At 40.4% G+C, this 14941-nt stretch overlaps 1 long non-coding RNA gene across 1 annotated transcript in view; it reads right to left on the reverse strand.

Annotated features, from left to right (window-relative positions):
- Positions 1 to 8971: 8971 nt before the first annotated feature.
- The window catches only part of LOC103462337 (uncharacterized), a 23592-nt gene continuing 17622 nt past the window's right edge, over positions 8972 to 14941 (reverse strand). Inside the window, exon 3 of the long non-coding RNA XR_533332.2 lies at positions 8972 to 9632. This is a non-coding gene — a long non-coding RNA (uncharacterized LOC103462337). The remainder of the gene's footprint in view (positions 9633 to 14941) is intronic.

The raw sequence follows: 14941 nt of genomic DNA on the forward strand, positions 1-14941 counted from the left end.
GAAACTAAGGGTCTGGCGTTCATTATGGCCATGACCTCTGCCATGAGGGTGACCAAAACCTCATGTGTGAGGCGGGTGGTTGAGTTTTGCAATAACAAGCCATCAAGAATGCGTCGAACGAGTCCAATCATTCTCTCCCAGACTCCTCCCATGTGAGATGAATGTGGGGCGTTGAAAGTCCAGGTGCAGCTTTTGTCCCGTAGATAACTTGTGATCTCTGGGTCCTGTACATTAATTTGCAACTCCTTACATGCACCAATGAAGTTTGTCCCTTGGTCTGAGCGCAAGTGTTTTACAAGTCCTCTGATTGAGAGGAAACGACGCAAGGCATTTATGAAACTTGAAGTTGACATTGCCTCTATGACCGCCAGAGAGCCAGGTGGTTTTTTGCAGTTGGGTTGCTAATACAGCCCTAGTCCCATAATCTGCAGGGTTCTGGTCAGTAGTGACAAAATGCCACTGGTCTGGTTTTGTAGACTTACGAATCTGAGCAACTCTGCATATACGTAGAATCTGCGGGTGTCATTGTGGATGTAGCCTAAAACTATTCGGCTGTCTGTATAGAAGTTCACTGCATGAAACTTGATGTCACTTTCATGTATGATCAGTTGAGACAGTTCCACTGCTAATACAGCTGCACATAACTCTAAGCGTGGCATAGTGTGGGCAGCTGATGATGCTAGCTTAGATTTGCCCATGATAAACCCAATATTGCTGTTGTTGAAGCATCTGAGAAAATGCATAGTTCTATTCTCTGAGCCTGCGATACTGAAACTTCAACAAATGGCCTGTGGATTTGAAGGTGTTCAAGAGCGGTGAGTGAGTCAGACCACCTTAGCCACTCTGCCTCTTGGTCTGCTGGTAAAGGCTCATCCCAATCTTGCTGTCCAGCAGTTAACTTTCTGTACAATGCCTTTCCTTGAATTGTAACTGGGGCAGCAAATCCAAGGGGATCGTAGAGGCTGTTGACAACAGAAAGTATTCCTCTGCGAGTGAAAGGTTTGTTGTCCTTAGTAACTCGAAATGTGAAGCAGTCATTTTCCCAGGTTCCAGCTCACCCCAAGACTTCGCTTAAGAGGGAGAGGGTCAACATCCAAATCCAAATCTTTGAGGTCCGCTGCTCTTTCTTCTGGAGAAAATGTATTCATCACTTGACTGACATTTGAGGCTATTTTGTGAAGCCTTATATTTGACTCTGCCATCATGTTCCTTGCTTGTGTTAGGGGTTCAATGGCTTCCTTTTCGCTGTCCACTGAAGCCAGTCCATCATCTACATAGAAGTTGCGGAAGACAAACTGCTTTGTGTTGGAGCCATACTCTTCTTCCCCAAGTTCAGCTGCTCGTCTGAGACTGTAGATTGCAATAGCTGGGGAAGGACTGTTGCCAAAACCGGCACCTTCATGCGAAACTCCATGATTTCTTTGCTGAGGTCATTATTTTGGAACCATAGAAACCAAAGATAATTTCTGTGACTTTCTTTGACTCTGAAGCAGTAAACCATCTGCTCAACATCTAGAGTAACTGCAACTTGTTTTTGCCTAAAGCGCAGTAGAACACCGAGCAGTGTGTTGTTTAATGAAACACCCTTGTACGAGGCGCTTGAGTCAAACACAACTCGTATTTTCCTTGGTTTCTGGGGGTGGTACACTCCAAATGTTGGTAGGTACCAGCATTCTTCTTCTGGTTTGAGTGGTGGTGCCTCTTCAGCCTGGTCATTATCAAAGATTTTCTGCATAAATTCAATGAATTGTTCTTTCATGTCTTTTCTTTTCTCTAGTGTCCGTAACAGAACAGYAAGACGCTTCAAAGCCTGTTCTCTGTTGTTGGGAAGTAGAGGACGTGGTGTACGAAATGGTAGTGGTGCCACCCAGTGATTTTCATTATCCATATAAACCTCTCTGTCCATGATTTYAAKAAAGATCTYGTCTTCGATAGACAAGGCTGTTTTGTCATCATCCGGGTTCTTTTGGAACACATTAAGCCCCAGACTGTCAGTTARWYTRACTGCAGCTGTTTGTGTGATGTCCAATGAGTGGTCTATAGTTTGCTGAATGGGATCACTGAACTTSTCTTTTATTTGTATTGCACCRGGACAAGGTTCAAGAAAAGAAATGCGGCCATTGTTTAGCACATTTGTTTTGTAGACGTTCACCTTTGTTTTTTTGTGTGCCCCTCCAAGGCACACCTCACCTACAATGACCCAGCCCAAATCTAGCCTCTGGGCATAAGGTGTGTTGCGCTCAGACCAAGGGACAAACTTCATTGGTGCATGTAAAGAGTTGCAAATTAATGTACAAGACCCAGAGATCACAAGTTATCTACGGGACAAAAGCTGCACCTGGACTTTCAACGCCCCACATTCATCTCACATGGGAGGAGTCTGGGAGAGAATGATTGGACTCGTTCGACGCATTCTTGATGGCTTATTATTGCAAAACTCAACCACCCGCCTCACACATGAGGTTTTGGTCACCCTCATGGCAGAGGTCATGGCCATAATGAACGCCAGACCCTTAGTTTCTGTTTCAAATGATCCTGAAACACCTGAAGTTCTCTCGCCTGCAATGCTTCTAACGCAGAAAGCTGGTGCCGTTCCAACACCACCTGGAGACTTTAATCTCAAAGACCTTTATAAGGCCCAGTGTCGGCAAGTTCAACGTCTTGCGGATTGCTTTTGGAAAAGATGGAGACGAGTATCTTCAAACACTACAGATAAGGCAAAAGTGGAACGGAGAAAGGCAAAATGTCAAACAGGGTGATGTTGTTCTTTTGAAAGATAATCAAGTAAAACGCAATGAATGGCCTAATGGTACATTGTACTGTTCACGTACTTTGTGGACACTCAGGATATCTCTCCCCAGCAAGAGAAGGATGGGCGTTTCTAGCTCAATCGGTGGTATTTCACCTGCAATAGGAGCTAGATGAGGGAAATGTTGCACAATGTCAGGCGTAGGAATTTCTGAACGATCATCTGGCATAGTATTACATTCTAAAAGAGATGGGAGAGCTACATCAATCTTTCCATCCAGAGACGTGACAACAAATTCGTGAGCTTTCCTTCCTGTAGCCTCTTTAATTCCTCCACACGTTCTCAGAGTATAAGTGGTGGAGACTGCATCAATGCCAAACATGTCAAAGAAGGCTGACTTTGCAAGAGATCGGTTACTTTGGTCATCTAAAACCACATACAGTACATCCTTTGGGCTTTGTTGGGATCGTTAACAGGATATACGTTCACTAGTGAGATTTTTGAACAGGATCTGAGCCCATGAGATGTGTCACAAATCTCTGTACATTTTGAAGTGACCTCCAGTGATGGACTATTTTCTTGCTCCCCGCCTTGCTCTTGCTGTGTTGCTTCTACTTCTGTAACCCAAGGAGCAGGACCAGGATGTAAAGCTGTGAGGTGCTTGTCGCTGTTGCATTCTTTGCACTTCACAGAAACTTTACAGTCTTTGGCCAAGTGCTTAGTAGATGCGCAACAACAAAAACAAATGGAGTTTTCTTTTAGATAAGCTTTTCTCTCATCCAAGTGCTTCATTCTAAAACCACGACACTTTGCTAAGGGATGTGGCTTACTGTGTATCGGGCACCTCTCAGCTGGTTCCTCTAGTTTCTTTTCTGATACACTGTTGATGACTCCAGCTGCGACTGCAACTTCAATTTTTCTCACTGACACTGTTTTGTAAGGGTTGTTGTGTTTTAATGGTTTCTCTGACTTTACATGAGTCATTACATTATATGTAGAAAACATAAAACTCAGATCATTACGGGTTTTCGCTTGACTACAAATGAAACTTAGAAAATAGCTGAAGGGTGGAACGGGAACATTATGTTCTTCCTTGTACTTAGAACCTTGTGTAATCCAGCGTTCTTGTAAGGCATAGGGAAGCTTTTCCACAATTGGGTTAACCTCTCTGGCTGTGTCAAGATAAGCTAAACCTGGTGATTTTCCACCTGACTTAGCTGACTGAACCTCCATTAAAATATCTCCCAGGTCTCTAAGACGCTGATTGTCTTTGTTGGATATTTTTGGAAAAGTCTCTAGCAGAAGTGCATTTTCTATAATCTCAGGGGAACCATATGTATCATCTAGCCTTTGCCACACCATAGCGACACCTGATGATGGATTGTGGACATGGACTGACCTGATACGCATGGCTTGAGGAGATGAGTTTGGACCTAGCCACTTTATCAGAAGGTCAAGTTCTTCTCGTGCTGTTAAGTTGAGCTCTCTAGTGATGTCTTGGAAAGATGCTTTCCAGGCCCAGTAGTTTTCTGGACGGTCATCAAATTTTAGCAGCCCAGAGCTTACTATCTCTCTTCTGACGAGGTATTTGGTGAGAGCCGTTACTTGTGCTGGTTCACACGGATAATCTCTGAGACTGGATGCGTGCGACATTGGTGGAGGAAGATAAGATGGGTAGTCTCTGTTTTGTGCACCAGTCATTTCTTCATCTTCAATGCAGAACTTAGGTAAACRAGGCTYTTCGTTATGAATTGGGAACCACGAAGTTGGGTCAGGATGAACTCGTTCTGCACTTATGGGCATGGCAGGTGATTCTTGTGAGACCGGAGCTTGCTGCTGAGCATTTGGTGTCACGTAGTGTGCCTGCACATACTCATTTGTGCGTTGAGTGCGATCCTCAGGGTAGATCTGGGTTCTTTCTTCAAGAGAATCCACCTCTGATGCTGCTGCGGATTCATAGACTGCAGCTTCTGCTGAGGCTGCTTTTGCACTCCTGTTGACTTTTAGGACGTACAGATTTGCTTCCAACTCTGCTTTGCGCTGTTCTGCTTCAGCTATCATTTTCTGATTTTCAGCTTCAATGCGGGCTTTTTCTTTCATCATCTCCGCTTCTTGAGCTGCATACTTGGCTTCTACCAGGGCTGCCTGTGCTTTAGCTTTTGCTTTGGTAGCTGCTGCACTGGCTGAGGACTTACTTGATCTCCCAGATGACTTGGACGATGCAACTTGAGACAAGACTTCAAAGTCTGCTTGCCTTCGTTGCTCCATGATGTCCTTATCTTGATTGCAGTGTGTGGTCGACGACAGTGAATCTGTTCCCAGCCGGCTGTGTAACTGTCCTTTTACTATTCTGTCCTCACACAGTCATACTGGACTGAGCTAGACAGATAGCAAACACAAAAAACTCCAAACGTCGAACTGCAGTACGTCTGACCTTTAATCGTTTTTGGTAAAACTGAAAAATAAGCATAAAGATACATATATGAACAGCTTGCACGTCTCAAGTACACACATTACTACATGAATTTTAACACATAGTGCCACGAAGGCTGGACACGTTTAACAAGGTTAAAGACGACACAACTTAAATACCAGACAAACTTATGTCAAACAACCTTTGAGTACAATAACACTACTTACGGACAAAGATACTCGAGGCTTGAAGAAAGATTCAGACRAAGTCGCTCTGCCACGTTGCAGGCCGAAAACGCTACAGACTGAATTTTAACCGAAACAAAACCTAACTTAAATCCTGCCACAAGGGGGTAGTAAAACAACAGAAAATAAGATGCCAAGAAAACTTAGTGTTACAATACAACATGTGAAGGTTACGTCTTACCCCGACAGCTCGAGGCGGGCATAGCGTGAGAGATCCGAGGGGAGGCACTGATGAGCGGGCTGACAGAAGCAGGAGGTCCTTTTCAACTGGAGCTTGAACGATGATTGGCCGAAGCGAGACTTGATCCAATGCTGATAGGTCCAGGGTGAAGAGAGGGAGGCGCTGATTGATGAGGCAGGTTAGGCTAAAGAGTCTTCCAGATTTAATTTGCGCAGAAGCTTCACAACAAAATCAGTGACTCAAGCATCAGACTTTTAATAATCTGCAACACACGAGTGTGTGGGTGTTGGTCTAATTTTTATTTAAAATATCTTTTCTGTTCAATTAGAATTCAAAGATCTTTTAATATCAAGAACTACTAATATTAATATGAAGTAAGACTAACACAGAAAACAAAAGGAGAAACTGATTAATAGATCTGAATTTAGAAGCTGTTTGGATTCTAAAGCATACAGGGCTTAAACCAATCCCCAAAACAGATAAAGTTGTTATAATTTTTAATTTGTTACAAATAAAAGTAGCATATTGCATCACATTCTATCCATAAGCTGTGTTTTCAAATGATGAGTATTGAGCATAAGAAATGTACTGATAAGTATTGGTCAGTATCCAAAAAGTGTGAGTAGAGAGGAAATAGGACATGAAGGTTGGCTTAATGACTTGGGGTGGGGAGGTAGTGGGGGAAATGTGGCAAAGTTTGTAAAAAACAAAACCGTGTTGTTGAAACTTTAAAGTCGTCATGTTTATTCAACGTTGTTGTTTTGAACTACTGTGGTTAATTTATCAGAAGAGGAAGAATTAAAATCTTTTGACTCGTTTTATTCTCTCTTCTTCCCGGATTCATTGAGGTCATCATTGTATCAGCTGAACCATAAAGACAAGACAAAATGTTTTTTCAAGTCTAAAACATAAACATTTATTAGACAAACAACTAATGAAACTGACAGAACACAATAAAATCACAAACCAGCATCCAATTCTATAAAGAATGCATAATGCAATGTAATAAATTTCCCAACTTCAATTCAACCAATATCCTTAAATCTCTTTTCAACTTCCTTACAAACAATCACTTTTAATCACTTATAACCACTATCAAGCACTTTTAGGACTGGGTCAAGCCCAAGGCCAAAACAAGCCACAATTTAGCTAAGTCCTTTAACAACCAACCGACCACACAATTTTTGTCCCAGGAGGGAGGTGATGCACCCTTAACGAATCAAAAAATTTAATCACAGTTCTTTGAATCACACAAGTGATGGGACTCGGTCCAATTAACCCAAATAATTATTTAGTCCACTGGAAATGAGTCGAAATTTCCTAGCCAATGCATGCCAATGCTACCTAATACATAAATCCAATGAAAATTTGTATTAAGATACACAGGAATAATTATCAGGGAACAAATTTAAAAAAGAAACCCAGCTTATTAATACAGAGGTAACGTAACGGCCCTGCTTGAATTTGCCAAAATTCCTTGAAATGTGTATTTATTTAAATCCCTAAGTAACAGACTCTTTTAGGAGGAAATTTATATACCAAACAGACAAACTCAAGATCCCTTCAAACATGTAACCAAATAACCACACACAAATGGCTTGCGAAACACTACATGCTAGCGCCACAGCCATGCTAACTCAGACAAAGGAAATGCAGCACAGAGAAGCTAAGCACGTGTCCACCGCAGCACCGTCAGAAAACAAAGTAAAAACCAAGTTCAGCTGACACAAAGACAACAATCAAACACGACGGACGGGCCCCCAATTGTTAATTTATCAGAAGAGGAAGAATTAAAAACTTTTGACTCGTTTTATTCTCTCTTCTTCCCGGATTCATTGAGGTCGTCATTGTACCAGCTGAACCATAAAGACAAGACAAAATGTTTTCTCAAGTCCAAAACATGAACAACATTTATTAGACAAACAACTAATGAAACTGACAGAACACAATAAAATCACAAACCAGCATCCAATTCAATATTTACCTCACTCCACAGACATCCACACACCAAGACAAAATGTTACGGGGAACCATTTCACCGCCGCACCGTTCCCCGGAGATAGCATCACGTGTAACACCGGAGCGATCTGAAGTTAAAGTTCTGGGTCCCATACTTTTAAAGGGAGGGCGTGTTTCCCTTCTCTGCTGTATTCAAATTAGGAGACTGTCCGAGGGGACTGCTAAGTTAATTTAAATCTAGTTAACTATGTTCCAGTAAAAACCTGTTTCTAAGATCAAAGAAGTGTTATTTTCTTGTGAATGTGAACATAGATGTTTTTTATGACCCTGTCCTGAGAGGAAGCTCTACTCTGTTGACAGGACCAGATTGTTTTATACCAGCTGTTAAATCTTATCAAAGTGGTCAAAAGGTTAAACTTACACACAGAGAAATTAGCTGTGTTCTAAATTAGAGAGAACTACAAGCTAAGTTACTTTAATTCAACTTAGTGTATAATGTTTCAATAGAAATATCCTACATAAGAGATTACGCTAATTGAACCATGGATATAATTTTATTGAAGAATTTAAGGGTGGCTTACTCTTGAACATATAAGTAAGGAAAATAATACACAGAGACGTAGTTCTTGCTGCTACGCCATAGATGAGCCGGAGATTTACTACACTCCACGGAATTACAGTTTCGTCAGTTCAACACGTAAAATCTTCCATAGTCTCGACAAAAAAAATCTCCCCAAAGTCTCAAATTCAACCGTCTTTATACTCTCAAGTCTCCATCGGTGTCTATTGGAAAGTTTCAACCAATGGAGAAAAGGCGCTGTTTTGCCAACAGATCCTGGCGTGCTTTTCACTTGGTGTGTATTGGACGACCTTTAACATACTTTCTGGAAATCCAAACAAGGACAAAAGACTTCATGATTCAACAGAGTTAAACATCTGCTCCTTCTCAGAACTACCAAACAGACCAATTTGTTGATGCTATCTGTCGAGACCGCATTCCTTCCGAGTCCATTTGTGCACTTTGTACGCAAATGGAGGGAAGTGAGTCAGGTCAGTTTGAACTAGAGAACTGCCAAGAATTCTTTCGCAAAAACAACTCCATAGATGGTATTTCGGCTCCGACATAATCCCCCCTATTCCGCTTTTAAGTGGAATCCTAATTAACCTTAGCAGTTGTTTTTGTTAATTGCTATACTAAGTTTACATGGCTACCTGTGAACATAACTCTGTATATAACCTTAGAAATATATAAGAAAGTCAATTAAAAATGTAATAAATGAGTAGTGGGGGTAAACATTGTTTTCATGAGTAACTAACTACTATAATAATTCCATTACATTGATTAACAAATTGGACATTGCTTTCATGATTGTTCTTCCATTTGTACAAGGTCAAAAACCCTGTTGGCCTTTTGTTGATTTGTGTTATTTCCAGGGAAACCTTACCTTATGGTCCCCGCTCGCCATGGGCGAGCGCCAATATTCCCTGATACGGCACAAATGTAACACAATCATGGATCCACAGTGACCAAATCAGACATTCATGGTGATGGCTAATACTTCAACATTGATACATAATCTTGATGACAATTATGAAGAAGTGTCCATAGTGCACATATAATCAGTGATTGTGTGATTGAAATACTAATCATAATAAGCAAGGAATTGATTGCTTTAATGCTTGTACTCATTCACGCACACTCATATTGTCATTCATACTCTCAGTCTCACTCATACTGTCTCACACATTCATGCCCATTCACATGTGTTCCTAGTGTGTTAACTGTGTGTGGGCCACCCATGTTGTATTGTATATAAGTTGTGTAACAAATATGTGTAATGGTGTATGCTAACAGTATCTTCCCCATGAGTCTGTTTTATTCCAACCCAGTTCTGTTTCATTTCCTTTGAACTCTTTAGATCTTTAACATCCCGTAGAGGTTTTAGTTCGGGCATCTATTGTTCTTTAGCTCAGCAGTCCCTTGAATTGGTCATGGGTTCACTGGTCTGGGCGGCCTTGTGCTTAGTCCTTCTGATGTTCACCGTCCTTGGTCATCCATCTGTATACAGTCCCCACGATCCATTTCTTCATAATAGGGATCACACAACACACAAGCAGAGAGATAACAATTAGTATTATTGCCAGAGTTATTCCTATTTTGGCTGCTAAGGCTCCCCATTCACCTAATATTTTCTCCAAACTTTTCCATGACCATGTGTTCTTTCCTGCATTTTTCTTGAATTTCGATTTTTGTTTCATCAACTTAGTCAATACCGCTCTAAATGTACCTTTTGGCGAGGTATTCATAGGGATATATGTACAGCATTCATTAGCAAACATATGGCAAACTCCTCCCATTTTGGCTAAGATCCAATCTAATGCTTGTCTGTTTTGTTTTGCCATTCTACTTGTTTCATGGAGTTGTTCTCCTAGGGCCATAAATCCTTCAACTCTAAAGTTGATCATTCTCTGTTGGTTGTAATAAACATAGTTCATCCATTCAACATTTTTGTTAATTGTGATCCAAGGTAAGAGATTCAAAACCTGCGCAGAGTTCATATTGCGCTTTGAGTTCATCTGGAATTCCTCTTGGTTGACCTATAAGATTCAAATATACTCCTTCATTCAACCCATAATCTCCCAGGCTTCTTCGAAGCCTTGTTTTATTGTGGTGCATTCCTACCAAGTCTTTAACTCCTTCATACACTAAGGTTACTGGTACTTCATTCGAACAAGGGTGCAGAGGCCTACCCATTTTAAGGGTAATGTGTTCATTAAAACGTCATCACCACACATCCAGTAATTGTCTGCTACCGGATATGTTTGATCACCGAGAAAAAATAATGTGGGGATAGTCCTAGTTAAATTTACACAATTTTGTTCTTTATAATTCGGATTTTGATACCAGACAGGGGTTGTTACAAATATTGGTGTCATTTTAGCATGTCTGAACCAAGATAAAACCCAAGTAATATTACATTGAACTGTGGTATTACCTACTTGTGTTCCTCCATCATTTTCAAATCCGCCATTTACGAAACATTCATATTCAGCATCATAATCTACCTCATAATTTACCGGAGGACCAGACTGTGTAGTGGTAATATTAAATTCTGCACAAATAGATTCAAACTTGTAACCTGCCCATTTATCTAAATAATGATGTAAATAATTATGTGAACCTATGTTATGAAAATGTTTTCTAAATGACTGAGCTGAACAGAAGGCTAAGTAATATTATATAATAAATAGGAGCAATTGTGAACATAGCTCTGTAATGCAGGGGGGAAGCAAATCAGTATTTTATTTTTGTTTTTATTTGTTTTTTATTTCTTTTAAGCTAAGCACAAGGTTATGCTCATGATAAACAAAAATTGGTTTCAGTGTCTTCTTTTTACAAAAAAAAAGGTTTTGTGGCATCATAGTTTGATTTCAGTATGGGTTTTTTTGTTGCTTTTTGCCAAGCAACATCAGCAGAGCTCCCTGATCAGCAGTGTGGAGGTAGACATACCCATGGATGGACCGTGTCCCTGGGCTAAGCCATGAGAGATGCTCATTTTTCCCTTTAGTCAAAGTGCTTCAGGTCAATGAAACCAGTGAGGAGAGGGAGAGTCAAGCTAACCAGACCCTGAACAACTTTAGTCTCTGATTACGTAGTTTTTCTCTCCGGAGTGTACACTTCTCCACTCTGGCATACTGATTAGGCCGATTCAGGCTTCTATGATCACTGCAGCTTGTAGGCCTGACTTGAGCCTTGCTTCCCCCCACTAGTTCTATACTCCATCTCCCAGTCCATTCCTACAGAACCTTGGGTTATCGTCAGAAGTCTATTGCCCCTGCGAAGTCTCAGAAGAAATCAGTAAGGCTGGAATGGTGAGAAGGCCTGGGCTGAAGGAGGCCTTGGAGAGAGGAGAGGTGCTCTAGCTCTGCAGAAACTCCCCTCTTGGCTTTTTTTTAGGGGGAGGGGAGCGGAAGGAAAATCAATAGGCATGAACCAAGAGGCCTGTGATGGCATGGATAATCACATTTCTGCATTAATGTTTTAGATGCTGGGAGAACTCATCTGTCTAGCTGGTCTCTAGTCCTTGGTGCAGAGCTGCACAATAAGCAGCTAACATTTACAAAAAAAGGATTCATTTATATGTTGCAGACTCATATACGTTAACAAAAAAAAGCATATATTAAGATCCTCCACACACCTTGCATATTTTGCACAATGTAAGAAATGAAAAACTAACCATACAAAAAGCACAAGTTCAAAATACTCCAAAGCATTATGTAATTTATCCATAATTTATGGATCACCAAAGGTCTGCAACAATTACTTTGGCAAAAAGATTAAAAAGAACTTTAAAGGAAATTGGGCTGAAATAAATGCAAGTTGTAACTTTGTCACAGTTTCTATGTTGCTTTTCTATGACATTATCAGACATAAATCAGGCTCTGGCAGACGGGCACATGCCTTCTTGGGACCTCAATCATGGGGTCACCACCACCTCCCCTCCTCATACAGAATCTGATGCATCACACACACACACACACACACGCACGCGCACACACACACACATACAAAACAACTACTCCTTTAATACACCACACTGGTGAAAAATAAGTAATCCAAAGATGTAAAAACATGGCATAGCTGCACTCAGACACTATGTCTGCTGTCTATGGCATTCTCAACAGCCGTAAAACCCGAGGCCAACAGTGTCTCCTCACTGGAGACTTTAACTTTACAGTATATGACATGCGCCTTTTATACATCATGAAGATGGAACACATATACAAGCAAGAGTGAAAGTGTAATGTTTGATCATTACCCCTTCAAGATAGGGATAAGTTTAAATATTTTTCTTACTACAAATTTACATAGTAAAAAAATTCCAAGGAAGGGAATATAAGTAATTAGTATGAGAAGAAAACACTGTGGCAAAGTTTAGCATAATAACTTCAGAAGTATTGAAATCTCCAGAGAAGAATATTTTGTCAGACAGCTGCTACGAATAGACAATAGGCAGCGGAAAATTACAGAGTGACTTGCCAAGATCAGAAGGCTGTTAGCGGGGAAAACAGTGATATGCTGTTTCGAAAACTCCGGAGCACATTTCAAAGAATACTCATTTTGGATGAACTGATTGGATACATAAAGCTATAAGGACTACTTTCTCACCTAAAAACGTTTTGTGACAAATTAATAGTGTACTGACCTCTATTTAACTCTTATACTTCTTGTTTTTGCTGAGTGTCTGATCCGATATGATTTGTTTTTTGTTTGACTCCCCCTAGTGGTCTGGTTCACTTCCGTTTTATGGAGCAAGTTGCTGCTGTTTTTGCTGTTTTCAACATTTCTCCCCTTGCTCCTTTTTTGTATTTGCAGCATTTTGATTGTGATTGCAACATTTGTTATTGTAGAAGTTTGTGGTTGCAGCATTTTTGTTTGTTTGTGTGTTTTGGAGTTTGCAGCATACACCTGTTTGCATCTCGTTTCGCTGTTTTTGCATGTTTGCAACTGTCGGCCAATATACATTTCATATGTAAAACTCACATTTCACAAATCGCTGTGAAATGTCATGTTTTTCACATATGGAAAAAAAAGTCAGCTTTATTTGGGCAAAACTGAATGAATCGCCGTGAAAACTATACAAAGTATTTAGAGAGTGAGGGGCAGTGTTTTGGGTTCACTCACACACACTCATGAATTCATCCAAGTACTGAGTCTTGATCTTTCACATTGTGGCATTTCTAAACAATCACATTGAAAAATGTGTGGGCTATTTATATTGTCATTTATTAGAATAGTTGAATCCTTTATCGAGTGAGATAGGATCAACTGGTAAGGGTCAGTGAAAAGGACGGTACTAGGTGAGTGGTGGATGAAGGGAGGGGGTCAGCAGCTCTGTGCATGTGCTTGGTGTCATCTGACTTTCTGGCTGGCTTGCTGATCTCCTCTGATTTACAGTACATGACATGCGCCTTGAAGCCCAACCCCTAACAGAGGCAACATCAATTACCTCAACTCCCCCCACCCTTGCTGACACATAGCCAAGGCCCTTAGCATGTAGGTAAAAAATGGATAAGCTCCTCTCTTTTCCCTCCTTCACTCAGGTGGAATGAGTGGATTGAGGAACACTGGAAGTGAAACAGAAGACTATCAGAGTAAAGAAACATTTTCCTGCCTTCCAAAGCTTAATTGGTACTTCAGATTATGTTGCAGACAACAGGACCAGCTTAAAGCTTTGGCATTAAACTTAACGTGCCAATGCTTAATGCAAAACACAAAATATTACCAAACATTTTTTGTCCAGTTTCTAGTGCAACTAGTGCAACTGTGATAGGATAAAACAAAATTAACTGAAAAGTAACTGTTTTGCAAGAACTAAGAGATTGCTGTAAGTCAATAATTTCTTAATGATGAAAAAGTACCTGTTGTATTGGTAGATTATTTCACCTAAGATATTTTCCTATGCACAGCATATCAGGCAAGTAAGCAAGACATGGGAAATGTTTCCCATATGAAGTATTTATGTTAAGTTTTCCTAAGACCACCCGGCACTGAGACTACATTGTAGAGCTTTTGAACAACATACATCAATGTTCCCAGAACCAGAACTAAACAGGGTGATGCGGCATTTAGTTCACAGACTGCTGAGATCTGGAACAAACTACCTGAAAACCTTTGGTTCCAGTAAAGCACATCTGTCTCAGTGGTGCAATATAAATAAACTTACATTTCCTTGCATTTATTTATATTCAATTTTATTCCTAATTTATTATTTCCTAATGTTAGACAAAAATAATAAACAAAAGCAAGTGGGGTCAACAAGAGCTGAGCAACTGAATGTAGTTGCAATAAAGAAACTACATGGTTGCTAGTCTCTCCTCTGTATATTAGGACAGTAATTGGCATAGCTCAGCCATATGTTTTGTCCTTAGTTGCTGCAAAAACACAAGCTGCACAACCTCCCCTGTTTGAGCTCATAAGTCACATTTTGGTTCTGACCCGAAGGTGCCAGAAATGACAGGCTCAGGCAGGGGGGAACTTCCTCTGACATTTAGGGAGGAGTTTTATGGAGGTTTGACTCTGGTAGGAACTGTGCATGAGTTCTGCTAAGGTGGACTGTTCAACACTTGTCTCGCTTAGTGTACATGAACATTTGCTGTTGGAGAGAAAACTAAAGGGAAACGCTTGAGAAACATATTTAGGGGTGTCAGGAAATGTACCATTCAAGTTCTATTAAAAAAACTTGCTATTTATTAAAGGAATCAAATCCCAAAATGCTCCTTTGTGGGATTTTTTCTCCAGCATCAAGAAAAATGGCTAATTTTCTTTGTTCAGAGTTCATAATATATATATGAACTCTAAAGAAAAAAAATAAATAAATAATTTTAAAAAA

The sequence above is a fragment of the Poecilia reticulata genome, linkage group LG3 (assembly GCF_000633615.1).
Source record: "Poecilia reticulata strain Guanapo linkage group LG3, Guppy_female_1.0+MT, whole genome shotgun sequence".
In the NCBI taxonomy this organism is placed as follows: Eukaryota; Metazoa; Chordata; class Actinopteri; order Cyprinodontiformes; family Poeciliidae; genus Poecilia; species Poecilia reticulata.